The following is a 14,783-nucleotide window of genomic DNA, read 5'->3' as shown; positions in this document are numbered from 1 at the left end:
CTGCTGCGCGGACTTGGGGCGCCACCCTCTCCAGGTGCGCACCCCGCCCCGCGGGCCCACCTGGCGCTCCCTGCGGTGGCTGGTTAGGAGCGCGGAGGGCGATGGGCTGCGGCTGGGTAGGGACCCTTGGCGGCCACGGAGAAAGTCTGAAAATAATGCGACTTCTTTTATCGGAGAGCACAACTCAGAAACATTCAGGAAATGGGGCCTGGAAGAGTGAGGCGGCTAGGAAGAGGAACTTGGAAGTTAAAATGAATACAAGGAGAAGCGGAGAGCCGTCGAACCACAAAAACAACAAAAAAAAACCAAAACCCCACCAAACGTTGAGTTCTACCTATCAGTTTAATTGTACTCCTTTGAATCTAGAAGAAAAAAATATCTCCCTGGCTTGTGGGGGATGACAACTTCGTATGTTCTTTCCCCTTTTTTAGCCCTTGGAGGTGTAAGAAAACTTGCTCCCATTGAGCCAAATGCTGGAAACTGATAGTACTCCGGGTTTGATTAACATTAGAGAACAATACTGATGAGTGTTTTGAAAACATGGGGAAATAGAAACACTGGATAATAACTTATTGCACTGCAGTGACTTCAAATTACAACGCATTATTATTAGTCTTAAAATAATTGTAACTCAATAACAAAATATGGTCTTTAATTTTTTTGTTAGCTGAAATATCATTGTAATCTGTTTTTCTTTATTTACTTTTTAATCTTTATAAGACTTTATTTGAGCCCAAACTGGACAATTGTTGGAAAGCAAAATCTCAAATGTTTCCTAACCTGTTTTTAAAAGGCTTTTTTTTCTGCATAAGAAAATTTTGGAATAAGAATTCAAAAGAGGAAAGGTGAAAACCCAATTTTAAGATTCAGCTAATTTTTATACGTATATATCCAGTAAAAAGAAATACGCTTTTATTGAGCGATCATTTAAGTGTGTTGTACTCTCCTATTGAAAGTTGATTAACGTAAATAATCACATTGTTGCAGTAGATAGCTGTATAACTTGAATTTTACTTGAACATTAAATAAACTATTTACTTTATTTTTTAATATTTTTTAAATTGACTCTTAGAAAGGAAGGGGGAGAGAGAGAGAGAATTTGTTGTTTCACCCATTCATGCATTCATTGGTTGATTCCTATAAGAACACTGACCAGGGATGGAACCTGAAACCTTGGAGTATCAGTATATATTGGGAGATCTCTCTAACCAACTAAGTTACCTGGCCAGGGTTTACCTGATGAGTGAAGTCTTAAGGGAATCCTATCACTTTTTAAATCTGTAAATCTGAGTTGCTACACCTAGTTTTGGAACTTTGTGATCTGTTCAACAACTTGAAGTTAAAAGAATAGTATATCAAATCAGGAACAAGTTAACCAGATTTTTGTTGTCTTCTTCATTTCAGGAAGTTGCCCACAGCCAGCCTCCAAACTACACATACTGTACTTTTAACAAGAATAATCTAACTGGTTATTGTGGCTATACTTGCAAAATGTTACATTGCCAGGTCTTAATCTGTTACTCAATCAAGTTGACAGCTGTTTATTAAATTGGTCATTGCAGTAAAGTGAATTGAGTAAACATGATTATTAAATAAATGACAAATACCACACTAAGCTCTGACTCATAATATCTGAGCATACATCTAAGGTATTTATTTTTATAGCTCATTAACACCTCAGTTTGTCATTCACTGCTCAAAATTACTCTCATTTAAAAAAATATATATTTTTATTGATTTCAGAGAGGAAGAGAGAAGGAGAGAGAGAGAGAAATATCAACGATTGGCTGCTTCTGCACACCCCACTCTGGGCATGTGCCCTGACCGGGAATCGAACCATGACCTCCTGGTTCATAGGACGATGCTCAACTAGTGAGCCACACCAGCCAGGCAAAGTACTCTCATTTTATGCTATGATTGTGAATCTTGTGTAGTTAACAGTGCTATATTTAAGAATATTTCTTAATATTTTTGTAAGATGTCAACCCAAGTATATCTATTAAATTTCATAGATGTTGCTTTTTAATTTTGACAAGAGTCAATTGACAGATAATATTTGACTGACAAAGAAATATGACATGCCCTGGCCGGTGGGGCTCAGTGGTTAGAGTGTCAGCCCCCACACACCAGAGGGTTGCCGGTACCATTCCAGTCAAGGGCATGCACCAGAGTTGCAAGTTTGTTCCCTGCCCCAGTTAGGGCGTTTGGGATCCAACCAGTTGGTGTGTCTCACATGGATCTTGCTCTCTCTCTTTTTTTTTTTCTCTCTCTCTCTCCCCCCCTCCCTCCCTTCTACTCTGTCTAAAAATCAGTGGGAAAAAATATCCTTAGGTGAGGATTAACAAAAGAAATATGATAAGATTAAAAACTACATCTAAATATTTTTTGAATTTTTATTTTTATTGATTTCAGAGAGGCAGGGTGAGGGAAAGAGAGAGAGAGAAACATCAATGATGAGAGAGAATCATTGATTGGCTGGCTCTTGCACGCCCCCTTCTGAGGATCATGCCTGCAACCCAGGCATGTGCCCTTGACAGGAATCGAACCTGGGACCCTTCAGTCTGCAGGCCGATGCTCTATCCACTGAGCCAAACCAGCTAGGGCTATTTTTTGCATTTTTAAAGTAATTTTTTATTTTTTAATTATAGTTGCCATACAATATGTTAGTTTCGAGTATACAACCCAGTGGTTAGACATTTATATAACTTATGAAGGGATCACCCTGATAATTCTAGTACCCATCTGACACTATACATACTTATTACAATATTATTGACTATATTTCCTATGCTGTACTTGACATCCCCATGACTATTCTGTAACTACCAATTTGGACTTAATCCTTTCACCTTTTCACCCATCTTCCCAACCCCCTCTCCCATCTGGCGACTGTCAAAATGTTCTCTGTATCTATGAGTCTGTTTCTGTTCTGCTTGTTTATTTTATTTTTTAGATTCCACATTTAAGTGAAATCATATGGCATTTGTCTTTCTCTGTCTGACTTATTTCACTCATCACAATACGCTCCAAGTCAGTGGTTTTCAACCAGTGTGCCACCGCTCACAACTGTGTGCTGCAAAACCTTTAAAACAGGCAGGGGCACTGACCTCTCTTCCCTATATTATCAAATAAAAAAAGAAAAAGACGATGATAGCCAACACAGTAGTTGTCTAGTGTAAATGTGCTGTCTTGAACCATAAATATATAGGTCATAAACATATAGGTCATATAGAGTTGCATCTTATTGGTCATGTTGCATAGTAAGATTGTGTCTGATTGGTTAATTCTTGGTACCAGAAATTCTTATATACAATTATAGGTACTTGATTTTTTAAAAATGTCACTTTGGAGTAAAAAAAAGTTGTTAATCACTATTATTTTTGTTTGTTTGTTTTTTGTTTTTGGTAAATCCATCAAAATTATACCTATTTTTTGTCAGATCAACAAAAAAGATTTTTGATGTGCCACAGAATTCTATTAATTAGTTTATGTGTGCCATGAGATGAAAAAGGTTGAAAATCGCTGCTCTAGGTCCACCCATCTATAATAATAAAAGTGTAATGTGCTAATTAGACAGAACGTCATTCTGGATGTCCTTCCGGACAAAGGCAGGGCCTGAGGGAAGCCCAGGTCCCAGGTGCCTGCCCCCTGGTAGTGCGCTCCCACAGTAATCTAACACACATTACTCTTTTATTAGTATAGATAATGCTGCAATGAATATATGGATGCATATGTCTTCAATTTAGTGTTTTGGGTTTCTTCAGGTAAATACCCAGAAGTGAAATTGCAGTCCTTCTTTGTCTCTTGTTATAGTCTTTGTTTTTAAGTCTATTTTGTCTGGTATAAGTATTGTTACCCCAGCTTTTTGTTTGTTTTTGTTTTCATGAAATTTCTTTTTCTATCCAAAGGTCTTTTAGTCTGTATGTGTCTTTCCATCTGAATCAAGTCTTGTTGACAACAATTATAAGGGCCTTGTTTTCTTATCCATTCAGCCACTGTGTCCTTTAATAGGAGCATTTATTCCATTTGCATTTATAGTAATTATTGATAGATATTTATTTATTGCCATTTTATTATTCATATTTTTAATTAACATGAGTTGGTTGCTTTATTAAAATTTTCATTTTAAAGATAAGACCAAAATGAAAACTACTGAACTTATACTTTTCAACTGGAAAGAATAAAAGAATAGCTATAATTTTAAAATAGCTTCAATAAAGCAAATATTATTCTTTTTTTTTTTATTTTCTTTATTGATTAAGGTATCACATATTTGTCCTCGTCCCCCCATTCCCATCCCACACCCCACCCCCCTGTTGTCCTTAACCGCCGGTTAGGCTCATATGCCTGCACACAAGTCCTTTGGTTGATCTCCCCCTTTACCCCCACCCTTCCCAACCCTCCCCCCGAGGCCCGACAGTCTGATCCATGCCTCCTTGTTTCTGGGTCTGTTCTTGTTCATCAGTCTATGTTGTTCATTATTTCCCCTAGATGAGTGAGATCATGTGCTATTAGAAATACACTTATAAGAACCGAAAATGAGACAAGCAAGCAAATATTATTCTTATCAGTACTAATGGACTATATTGAAACAAGGTAAAAAAAATATATAATAATAATAAAAGCATAATATGCTAATTAGACCAGATGGCGCAACAGCTGAACCACCGTCTAGACGACCTTCCAGACGACCTTTTAGATGCTAGCCACTGTGGCCGCGGTGGCCCGAGGCAGCCGCAAGGGCTGAGGCAGCTGCCCAGCTGCCATGGCTGTGAGGGCTGAGACCCTTGCACGAATTTCGTGCATCGGGCATCTAAGATATAGATAGATAGATAGATAGATAGATAGATAGATAGATAGATAGATAGATAGAGATAGAGATATATATCCCTTCCTCTTCCTCTAAAAATCAATAAAAGAGTTATTGCCTTAAATAATAGCATATTGTACCTTGATTTCAGCAGCATTATTTGACCTAATTTAATACTGCTATAGATAAGATAGAAAAATGGACTGTACACAAAGTATGCTAGAAGAACAGAAGGCAGTCAGTGGGACTAGTATTTGATGATTGAAAAGGGAAGGGCTTGAGGACTTTAAAAGAGCTGTATGTTTAGAAGAAGGAAAGTAAAGAAATAGTTTGGAAGTGGCAAGCAGGACATTTACTACACCCTCTGGCCCTGGGGTGCATGGGATATGAGGGGCAAAGTAGAACCAGTTTCTACCTGAGAGGACTGCTCAGAAGGTGTGGTGATTGGGGCAGCCAGGTTGATTTACTTCCGGTAGGTGGCGGGAATGTTCAGAGAAGAGGAGGGGGCTACCACAACCTTTGAGAGTGACAGATTTGGAGTTGCAAAGGGTACAATGGAAGAGTTTGGGGAGGGTGAGGAGGGGGCGTTTCAGACCAGGTTAGGAACTCAAGGGTACTGGGATGAGAATACAATGTTGATGGCTTGGTTTTATTAAAAAATATATCTTCATTGATTTCAGAGAGGAAGAGAGAGGGAGAGAGAGATAGAAACATCAATGATGAAAAGAATCATTGATTGGCTGCCTCCTCCAGGCCCCACCCTAGGGATCAAGCCCTGCAACCTGGGCATGTGCCCTGACCAGGAATCGAACCGTGACATCCTGTTTTACAGGTCAATGTTCAACCACTGAGCTACGCCAGCTGGGCTGGATGGCTTGTTCTTCTGGCAGTGACCGAGGTAAATGGGAATACGAGGCACGTTAGGATTAGCCTGACAGGCTCTTGGAGAGAGATGAAGCATGGACCTGAGCTGTGTGGATTTTGAATAGTTCATCCAGGAGCTCCAGGCTGACTGCCCTTCCTGCAGAGTGCAGTGGCGGTGGCCGACTTTGTAGAAAGGGATGGAAGTGCTTTCTCTGGGAGGATATGGTAAAATAGGGGTTATGGGTGACCAATCACAGCTTAATGACCACCTGAATAGTTGAGTCGTGATCATTAATATTTCTTGGGCACCTACTTTGTGTATGACTTAACCATTCAACACTATAAAGAGAATATTGTTCTTCGAACCAGCCGAGAGAGGAACCAGTTGGCTCCAGAGGTTGTGTCCTGGCTTGAACAGAAGGAAATAGAATGTGGCAGACAGAGTTGAACCTTAACCTTTGCCTTATCAGGATCAGAGAGAGGGGTGGGGTCCTTATGATGGGTCATTTACAGTGTATGCCACAGCTCTGATAAAACCTGAGAGCTGTATTCCATGTTCTTCCTTAACGACTTCTCTGAAGCAACCAATTAGGCTATGTAACTGTGAGGAAGTTCCCTCTCCTGGCAACTGCACAGTCTAACAAGACTGTTTGCATGGGTTATGTTGCTGGCTGGGAAATATTGCATTGGTGGCTTGCAAGGCAAGATAAAGAAACAAAGGAAATATATGTGCTTATATTATCTGTGTGTCTCAATAGGGATGACTGAAATGTCTCTAGAAAATCAGCGTGTCTGATAAGAATAAACTAAATGTTACAAACATAATGTCATTGGTACTCTTAGGATGAGTGAGTTATCGTGGCATAGTCCAGCTGAACCAGGCACAACACACATTAATGTATACTATATGTATATATATATATATATATATATATATTTATTTATTTATTTATTTATTTATTTATTAATGTATACAATATTGACTCAGAACCTACCCAACCTGATGATGTTCCCGGGAGTCTGGGCTGTGCCCTGTTCTAGTACTAAGAATCAGCAGTCGTTGAGGATTGAGTGAATAAGAGAGAGAGTGATTGCTGTGAATTGGTAGAAGGAACTGAAAGAAGAAGGAAATAAAGAATGTGGATTGAGGAAGACGGGGGAGGGAGGATGTCTTTGTTGGTTCCCTGTCTGTAAAAAACTGAAGGGGAACTTCCAGGAGTCTGTAGGGAAGTCTTGTGAACTGATAAAGCAATGACCACATTTCCATTCCTGTGCAGGCCTTATTAGGTGAACAAGCAGGAGATTATAATAGTGGGGGGTAGTGGTGATGATGATGATGATGATGATGACATAAAGTCCTATAGAAAGCAAATCTGCCCTGACCCGATAGCTCAGTTGATTTAAGCATCATCCTGATACACTGAGATTGTGGGTTCCATCCCTGGTTATGGCACATACAAGAATCAACCAATGAGTGTATAAATAAGTGGAACAACAAATCAATGTTTCTCTTTCTCTCTAAAATAATAATAAAAAGGCAAATCTGTGGTTAGCATTTTCCCCATTACCTGCAGCTGACAGAACTTGCTGAAATACTGCTAGCAGCTAATGGGTCGTGAGTTAAATCACACAGTTGGGGCACTGTTAGGGACCAAGTTTCTATCTCTAATTTGGTCAAAAGGACAGCTCCCCCCTCTCCCCAAAAGGAAAATATAGCATGTGGAGCTAAATGCTACAAATAGCTCAAAGAATATCTCAGATTGGTGAAGGATTGGTGAGCCATCTTGCCGTGAGGACACTTTGCTTCTATCCTTAGGTACAAAAGGCTTTGTAGGAGAAAACAGAGGGTCTGTTGCATGGAGATAGCTAACTAGTGAAATTGTGTCAACGTAGATTAGGACACAGGCATAATTTAGCTTTTCACCCCAACTGGCCCACTCCTGTAGAAACAGTCTGTGCATAAACTAATTTAAAATTTTGTATTTTTCAGTTACAATTGACATTCAATATGTGGACGAAAGGGGCCACATGCTAACCTGACAAGCTCAGGGGAGGCCTGCATGGCAGTCTTGCAAACTCAGAAACCTACAGTAACCACAAAGGATGGTCTGAAATTAAAATTTAACTAAAAGCAGTTATGGTGGGCAGTTACGTCCTAGGCCGGTATCTTCACTGACAAGGTCAACCTTTACCTTAACTGAGCCTATCTGTCTTTTTGCATCTATAATAACATATCCTTAAAATGTCTGGGTAACTTGTAACTTCCCTTTTTCTGGGCTCCTGGGGGCACAACCTAATGTGCTGGGCGCCAGGACAGATACCACAAATTCCTTCATTATCATGTTAATTGTTCCTGCACCCACCTAAGTATGTGTCTATCATTTTACTTTTTATCCAGTCCCAGGGATTTCCATACTTTGCTTTCTCCCGCCTCTCTAGTCTATCACCAATAGATTTCATGTAACCCGCCATTCTCTGGAGCATTATCGCAATTCATTGAGGTCCTGCTTCCTGGCATATGTCGACTGTTTGGCTCAAATAAACTCACAAAAATTCTTTACAGGTTTCAATGGTTTTTTACGTTAACAAACATTATTTTGTATTAGTTTCAGGTGAAAGGCATAGTGATTAGACAATCACAGACTTTACAAAGTGATCCCCCCCGGTATTTTCAAAATTCCACCTGGCACCATACGCAGTAATTACAATATTATTGACTATGTTACCTATGCTGTATCTTACATCCCTGTGACTATTTTGTTATTGCCAATGCAAATTTATTTGATGCATGTTGTTGGGCATAACATGGGGGCAAAAATGTAAAAGCTGGCCTATGAATAAGCCTTAAAGGGATCCAAAATTAGCTAAAGAGAATGGTATTTCAGGACTAATTGGTGGGGAGAGAAGATAAAATCATCCAGTTTTAATCAAAAATCAAACTTTGAGGCTTCACCCTAGTCCTGTGGAGATTCATTCACAAGAAAGGGTTCTTAGGGTTCTTGATCTCCATACATTCCCTTGAGGTGTTTCTAGCTTTAGTAGTGAGACAGATACTCACATAGATAGCTCCAGTCCATAGAATCAATAGAATCAGGGTTGGTCTGGCTCCCATCCAGTTGGAGATCATTGGGAATGTTAATGAAACAGACTGCTCTCTCTTTTGCAGCTTAACTTTTAGACTCTTCTTATTCTTGAGGGGTTTCAGAGCCGTATTGGGCTACTGGTCTGAAATCTTCCTCAGTAGTTAGTTAATTCAGCTGATCATTTAGAAAGGAAGGAAAGGAGAAAATGAACACTTGGTAAGCATTCACAAGGTGCTTTCTTTACATTATCTTATTTAATCTTCACAGAGTCTGTATTATTTCCATTTTACAAATTAGGGAACTGGTTAGGCCAGTGATTTTCAACCAGTGTGCTGCAAGAGGCATACTGGTGTGCCAAAAGAATTTTTTAAACATGCAATACCTGACTATTTAGTCAGGGGCACTGACCTCTTTTCCCTTATACTGTCAAATTTTAAAAAAAAATGATAGCAGCCAACACAACAATAGCCATCTGGTGTGAATGGATAAAATTATACCTATTTTTTATACCTTTTTTTTTTTTGTCAGAGTGGCAAAAACTATAGTTTTGGTGTGCCACGGAATTTTAATAATTAGTTTATGTGTGCCATGAGATGAAAAAGATTGGAAATCACTGGGTTAGGCAAAGTTAGGCAAGGTCCTAGATCCCACTGGTGAATGGAGGTACTAAGGTATGTTCGACTTCAAAACCTAAATTCTTTCCCCACACTGTGTAGCTGCAGGGCTATCATCTCTAAATTTTATGTCTTAACAGTCTAAACTTAGAGAGGTGTTTATTTGTGTATCAGATGAGCTCTGGCACTTTAATAACTTCCCATTGGTTCCCACAGGAACTTGTAATGAGGTACTCATCTTTACGGGGGCCTTTATTCTTTGAAATATGGTGTCATACTTCCTATCTGAAAGGCTATAAAATGTTTCGTACTTTGCTCGCTTCTTATAAAAAACGCCCATAAGAATGAGAGTAATAAAGTAGCCAAGCCCTTGTAACCTCAGGGACCTTCCCTGCCTGCTTCCTGCTGGGGGCTGGTGGAGGGCAGAGAACCCCGCCTGGTGGCCATGAACTCCCCACTTGCTTTGGTTTGCTGCTGATTTCTGATTCTTACCCATCACACTAGCAAGCAATTTATAGAAACAAAGCCTGGAATTATATACACAGAGGCACTGGGCATAGGTATATCACATGCGGGCATAGGTATGTTTACGTACAGATCACTCAGAATTCAGAAGCTGTATTGGTTGTGAGTCAAGGGCCACACCACATCAACCCATGCCCCCATGATTTAGTGGGGGGCTGATTCCAGATGAAAAGTTGAGGTAATAAAGCCCTCTACCAGTACTACTTATTTCAGAAGTGGTTTCTCTTTGCTCCCCTACTTTGGTCCTCCTTGCAATTGCAATGAGATTCGTAGTTATTTCTGAATGTAGAACAGACTGCAAAGAGCACTGGATTATCTCTTAGTCACCACTCAGATAATGCTCTCAGTTGTAGCCTTGGCCAGATGGGAATTCATTCATACCCAACAGCGTTGGGTTAGTTTGTGAAGGCTCTATGTGACAGATCAATTCTGGTTGTACTGAGATGCACGCTAACCCAGTTAGGCATTCCTCTACTCCACCCCACAGGTGCCCAGCCCAGTGGACTTTGGCTCCATGCTCCACCCCTCATCTGTCACAGCTATCGTTGGGGTGCTCTACCTAATCCACACCCCAAAGTGGGACCCTAGGTTCTCTGGCTCTTTCCCTGGACACAATCCTAGGCTCAAGCTCTCTGCTAGGGAACTATTAAAGAGCATCTGCTAGTGAGGGACACCTCCCAGATGAGATGTTTACGTTATAATGCAGGCCTTCTGGAGACAATGTTTTATCCAAAAGAGCCAAGTGATGGTGGGAATCTTAGGCACAGAAGCATGTCATAGAGAGATGTGTTTGAGGCAGTAGGGGCAAATCATTCCACTGGAGCTCAGGGCTGGCATGAGATTAATTTCTACCTTGTTTACTTAATACATATTCACTAAGCACTTAGTTACTTAAGTTACTCTACTCTGTACTAAGCATCAGTGGTGGCCAGGAAGTAAAAGACATAGGCCCTTAAGAACCCCCAGCTCATTTGGAGAGATCAGACACATTAAGTAAAAAATTAAAGAGCTATAGCCCTGGCTGGCCTGGCTTAGTACTTAGAGAACCAGCCCTCGGACTGAAGGGTCACGGGTTGGATTTCCGACCAAGGGCACGTATTCGGTCAGGGTGTGAGAGGGAGGCAACCAATCCATGTGTCTCTTTCATGTCTATGTTTCTTTCTCTCTTTCCCCTCCTCTCCCTCCCTTCCACTCTCTTAAAAAAAAAAAAAAATCAATGTAAAAAATATCCTTGGTTGAGGCTTAAAAAAAATTAAAGAGCTACATATTAACATCAGACAATAATACTAGGGAACAATATTGAGCTTTTTAGAAGAAAGATGCATCATGGTACCCAAATCCACCATGAGACTGGCGTCCGAGGCGTCCATAAACGAATCTCCAGGAGAACATTTCAGGGGAACTTAATTGCTTTTATTTCAGGGCTCCAAAGTTCAGTCTGGCTACCGATCTCCTCAACACCAAAGAGAGTGATTTTTTTAAAAAAAATATTTTATTGATTTTTTACAGAGAGGAAGGGAGAGGGATAGAGAGCCAGAAACATCGATGGGAGAGAAATATCAATCAGCTGCCTCCTGCACACTCCCCACTGGGGATGTGCCCACAACCAAGGTACATGCCCCCGACTGGAATCGAACCCGGGACCCCTGAGTCCGCAGGCCGACGCTCCATCCACCAAGCCAAACCAGCTAGGGCGAGAGAGTGATTTTTTTAAAATGTATATTTTTTATTGATTTCAGAGAGGAGGGGAGAGGGAGAGAGAGATAGAAACATCAATGATGAGAGAGAATTGTTGATTGGCTGCCACCTTCATGCCCCACACTGGGGATAGAGCCCGCAACCTGAGTATATGCCCTGACCGGAAATCGAACCATGACCTCCTGGTTCCTAGGTCGACACTCAACCACTGAACCACGCCAGCCGGGCAAAGAGAGTGATTATTATTGAAACACATTCATGGTAGACCAATGAGTAAGCATTTCAGCTGAGAGAGAGCACTTTGGCTACTAATAAAGCATCATCATTATTATATTTTAATTTCTCATCCAAGTCCAGTTTAACAAATTATAACAACTTAGATCTCAAGCTACAGTTCAATAATTTGTGACTTCATAGCTAGCTTTAGCTCATTGAATGCAGTTATCAACCCTCAAGTTTACATCTGAGTCATGAAAACTGAGAGAAATATTACTTGTGTATCAGCTAACTCTGGCACTTACTGACTTCAGATTTGATTCCAAAAGATGCTTCTACCAGTACACCAGGTCCTCAAATAATGTCATTTTGTTATAATGTTGATGATATTCTATAGATAAACAAGACAGGGTCAATCTGCTCAAGGAATTTCTAGTCCAGGACTTAAGCAGGTGAGAGGACTACAGTGGAAGGTAAGTGGTGCAGTCAAGGTGCTAGGAGGAAGGACTGCTCAAATTGTCCTGAAGATGAACAGGGATTTGTCAAGCCAATGGGGTGGGAAGAGATGGAGGGAGAGGATTTGCAGCAGAGAACAGCTTATACAGCTTATAAAAACAGGGAGCTCTTTTCAGCGACACCAAACCATAGGCATCTCTCAGGACAGTAGGCACAAGCACTGCAAGACAGGGGGGAAGAGAAGCCCTACCACAAGAAGCGAAAATATGACTGGGACACCCTGCTGCACACCCTAAGATTGGCTCCCACCACATCTACATGGTCCTCATGCGGGAAGGTGGCAAGATATACTGTGCCTTGAGGCTGGATAAGGGCAACTTCTCCTGGGGCTCAGAGTATTGTACTGGCAAAACCAAGATGATTGATGATGTCTACAATGCATCCAATGACTGAATGGTTGGCACCCACCGAGACCCTAGTAAAGAACTGCATCGTGCTCATTGCCAGCACGCAGCACGAGTCCCACTGGGCACTGCCCCTGGGCCACAAGAAGGGGGCCAAGCTGACTCCTGAGGAGGATGAGATTTTTAAACAAAAAAATGATGAAAGAAAATTCAGAAGCAATATGATGAAAGGGAAAAGAATGCCCAAGTCAGCAGTCTTCCAGAGGAGCAGTTCCAGGGGGCAAGCTCCTTGCATGCATCGCTTGAGACCAGGCCAGAGTGGCCAAGCAGATGGCTGTGTGCTGGAGGGCAAAGGGCTGGATTCTAGCTGAGGAAAGTCAAGGCAAATAAATCCTCCTCCCTCTCACCTTAGCTCATGTAATAAAGGTGTTTATTGTTCTAAGAAACAACAACAACAAAAATAGGGAAACTGTGTGACAAGTCTGGGAACCAAAAGTGGTTGAATATAGTGAGATTATAGGGCACATAGGGGGAAATGATGGGCAATGAGGCTGAAGGTAAAGGGCAGATGATAAGGGTGTTTGCATTTTATCTAAGTGATGACTAATCCAGGGAGTGATGTGGTCAGGTGTGTGGAAAATTTCCTTTGGTTGTGATACAGAGGACTGATTGGAGGGGTAGAGGGCTGAGACAGGGAGACCATGTGAAGGGAGAGAGCAATCAAGAGCCCGAACAGACGTTGGTGGGGAGGAGGTTCTGGAAAAGAGGACACAGACCTAGGAGATGCATGAGAGGTAGAGTCAACAGGATGTAGGAGATAAGAAAAGGGAGCAAGCCCTGGCCTGAGAGCTTGGTTACAGCATTGTCTCAATATACCAAGGTTGTGGGATCAATCCCCAGGCAGAGCATCTATAAGAATCAACCAGTGAATGCATAAATAAGCGGAACAACAAATTGATGTCTTTCTCTCTCTCTCTCTCTTTTTCTCTCTCCTCTCATTTGCCCGCTCTCTCCCTCTCCCCTCTCAAATCAATAAAAATTTTAAAAAGAAAAAGAAAAGGGAGCAATTTAGGAGGACTCTAGTTTTCTGGGCATGGTGACAGGGTAAATGGTTGTACCATTTACAGAGACAAGGCATGAAGAGAGGAAGCAGGTTAGGCAGTAGATTCTAGTAAGAGAATAAGTTCATATTTGAGTCTGAGGTGCTTAGGTACAGATATTTTAGTACATGTCTAAAGCTAAGAAAAAAACCACATGTCTAAAGCTAAGAAAAAACACATGTCTGAAGCTAAGAAAAAAGTTTCAGATGGCTATATGGATAGATATTAGAGTCATCAGTATCTAAAGTCATAATTGAAATTGTAAGAATGTATGAATTAATCATCTAGGAAAAGAAGGAAAGAAAGCTGAGACTGGATCTCTGGGAATACCAATACTTAAGGGACAGATAGAGGCACTAGACCTTTCTAATGCCGTGACCCTTTAATACAGTTCCTCATGTTGTGGTGACCCCCACCCATAAAATTATTTTCATTGCTACTTCATAACTGTAATTTAGTACTGTTATGAATCGTAATATAAATATCTGTGTTTTCCGATGGTCTTAGGCTCTACAGCAGGGGAACCATTATTTCTTCAAAGATATTTTTACTGACTCTACTGGGCAGGTCAGATCCTCCTAGAGTCCCAAATAGCTCTTTTTTGTGGTACTTTTTACATATGTAACTTATGGATTATTTGAATAATGTCCATCCCTCACATCCTACTAAGTTCTGTGAAGCAAGGAGCAGGTCTTTGTTTTCCATTATATCTTCAGCAATTAACGCAATGCATGGTTTATGAGAAATAAATATGTTATGTATAAATAAATGATGGAATGAATGAAGGTCCTGATAAGAAATACATTCACAGAGGTGTATGGCTAAAAAAGGAATATAATGTTATAAGTGAGACTTTGGCCTTAAAACTCAGGTTCTAGGAGGATACAGACAACAAAGACAGAAAATATGAGGAATTACTTTTGCTTGGGGTAGGAGTGACCTAAAGTCAAGAACCAAAGAAGACCTGCCTTTCCTTCCTGTCCCCTAATTTCTTACCTAAATCTTGGCTCTTC

General features: G+C 40.8%; 1 pseudogene across 1 annotated transcript; it reads left to right on the top strand.

Moving 5' to 3' along the window:
• Window positions 1-12,337: 12,337 nt before the first annotated feature.
• On the top strand, window positions 12,338-13,082 carry LOC307111620 (small ribosomal subunit protein eS8-like; annotated as a pseudogene). The gene has a single exon. The product of its transcript is annotated as a small ribosomal subunit protein eS8-like (transcript).
• The last annotated feature ends 1,701 nt before the right edge of the window (window positions 13,083-14,783 follow it).

This window comes from Cnephaeus nilssonii, assembly GCF_951640355.1.
Source record: "Cnephaeus nilssonii genome assembly, chromosome: 15".
In the NCBI taxonomy this organism is placed as follows: Eukaryota; Metazoa; Chordata; class Mammalia; order Chiroptera; family Vespertilionidae; genus Cnephaeus; species Cnephaeus nilssonii.
The sequence above is the reverse complement of the archived record's forward strand: the minus strand, read 5'-3'. Positions and strand labels throughout refer to the sequence as shown.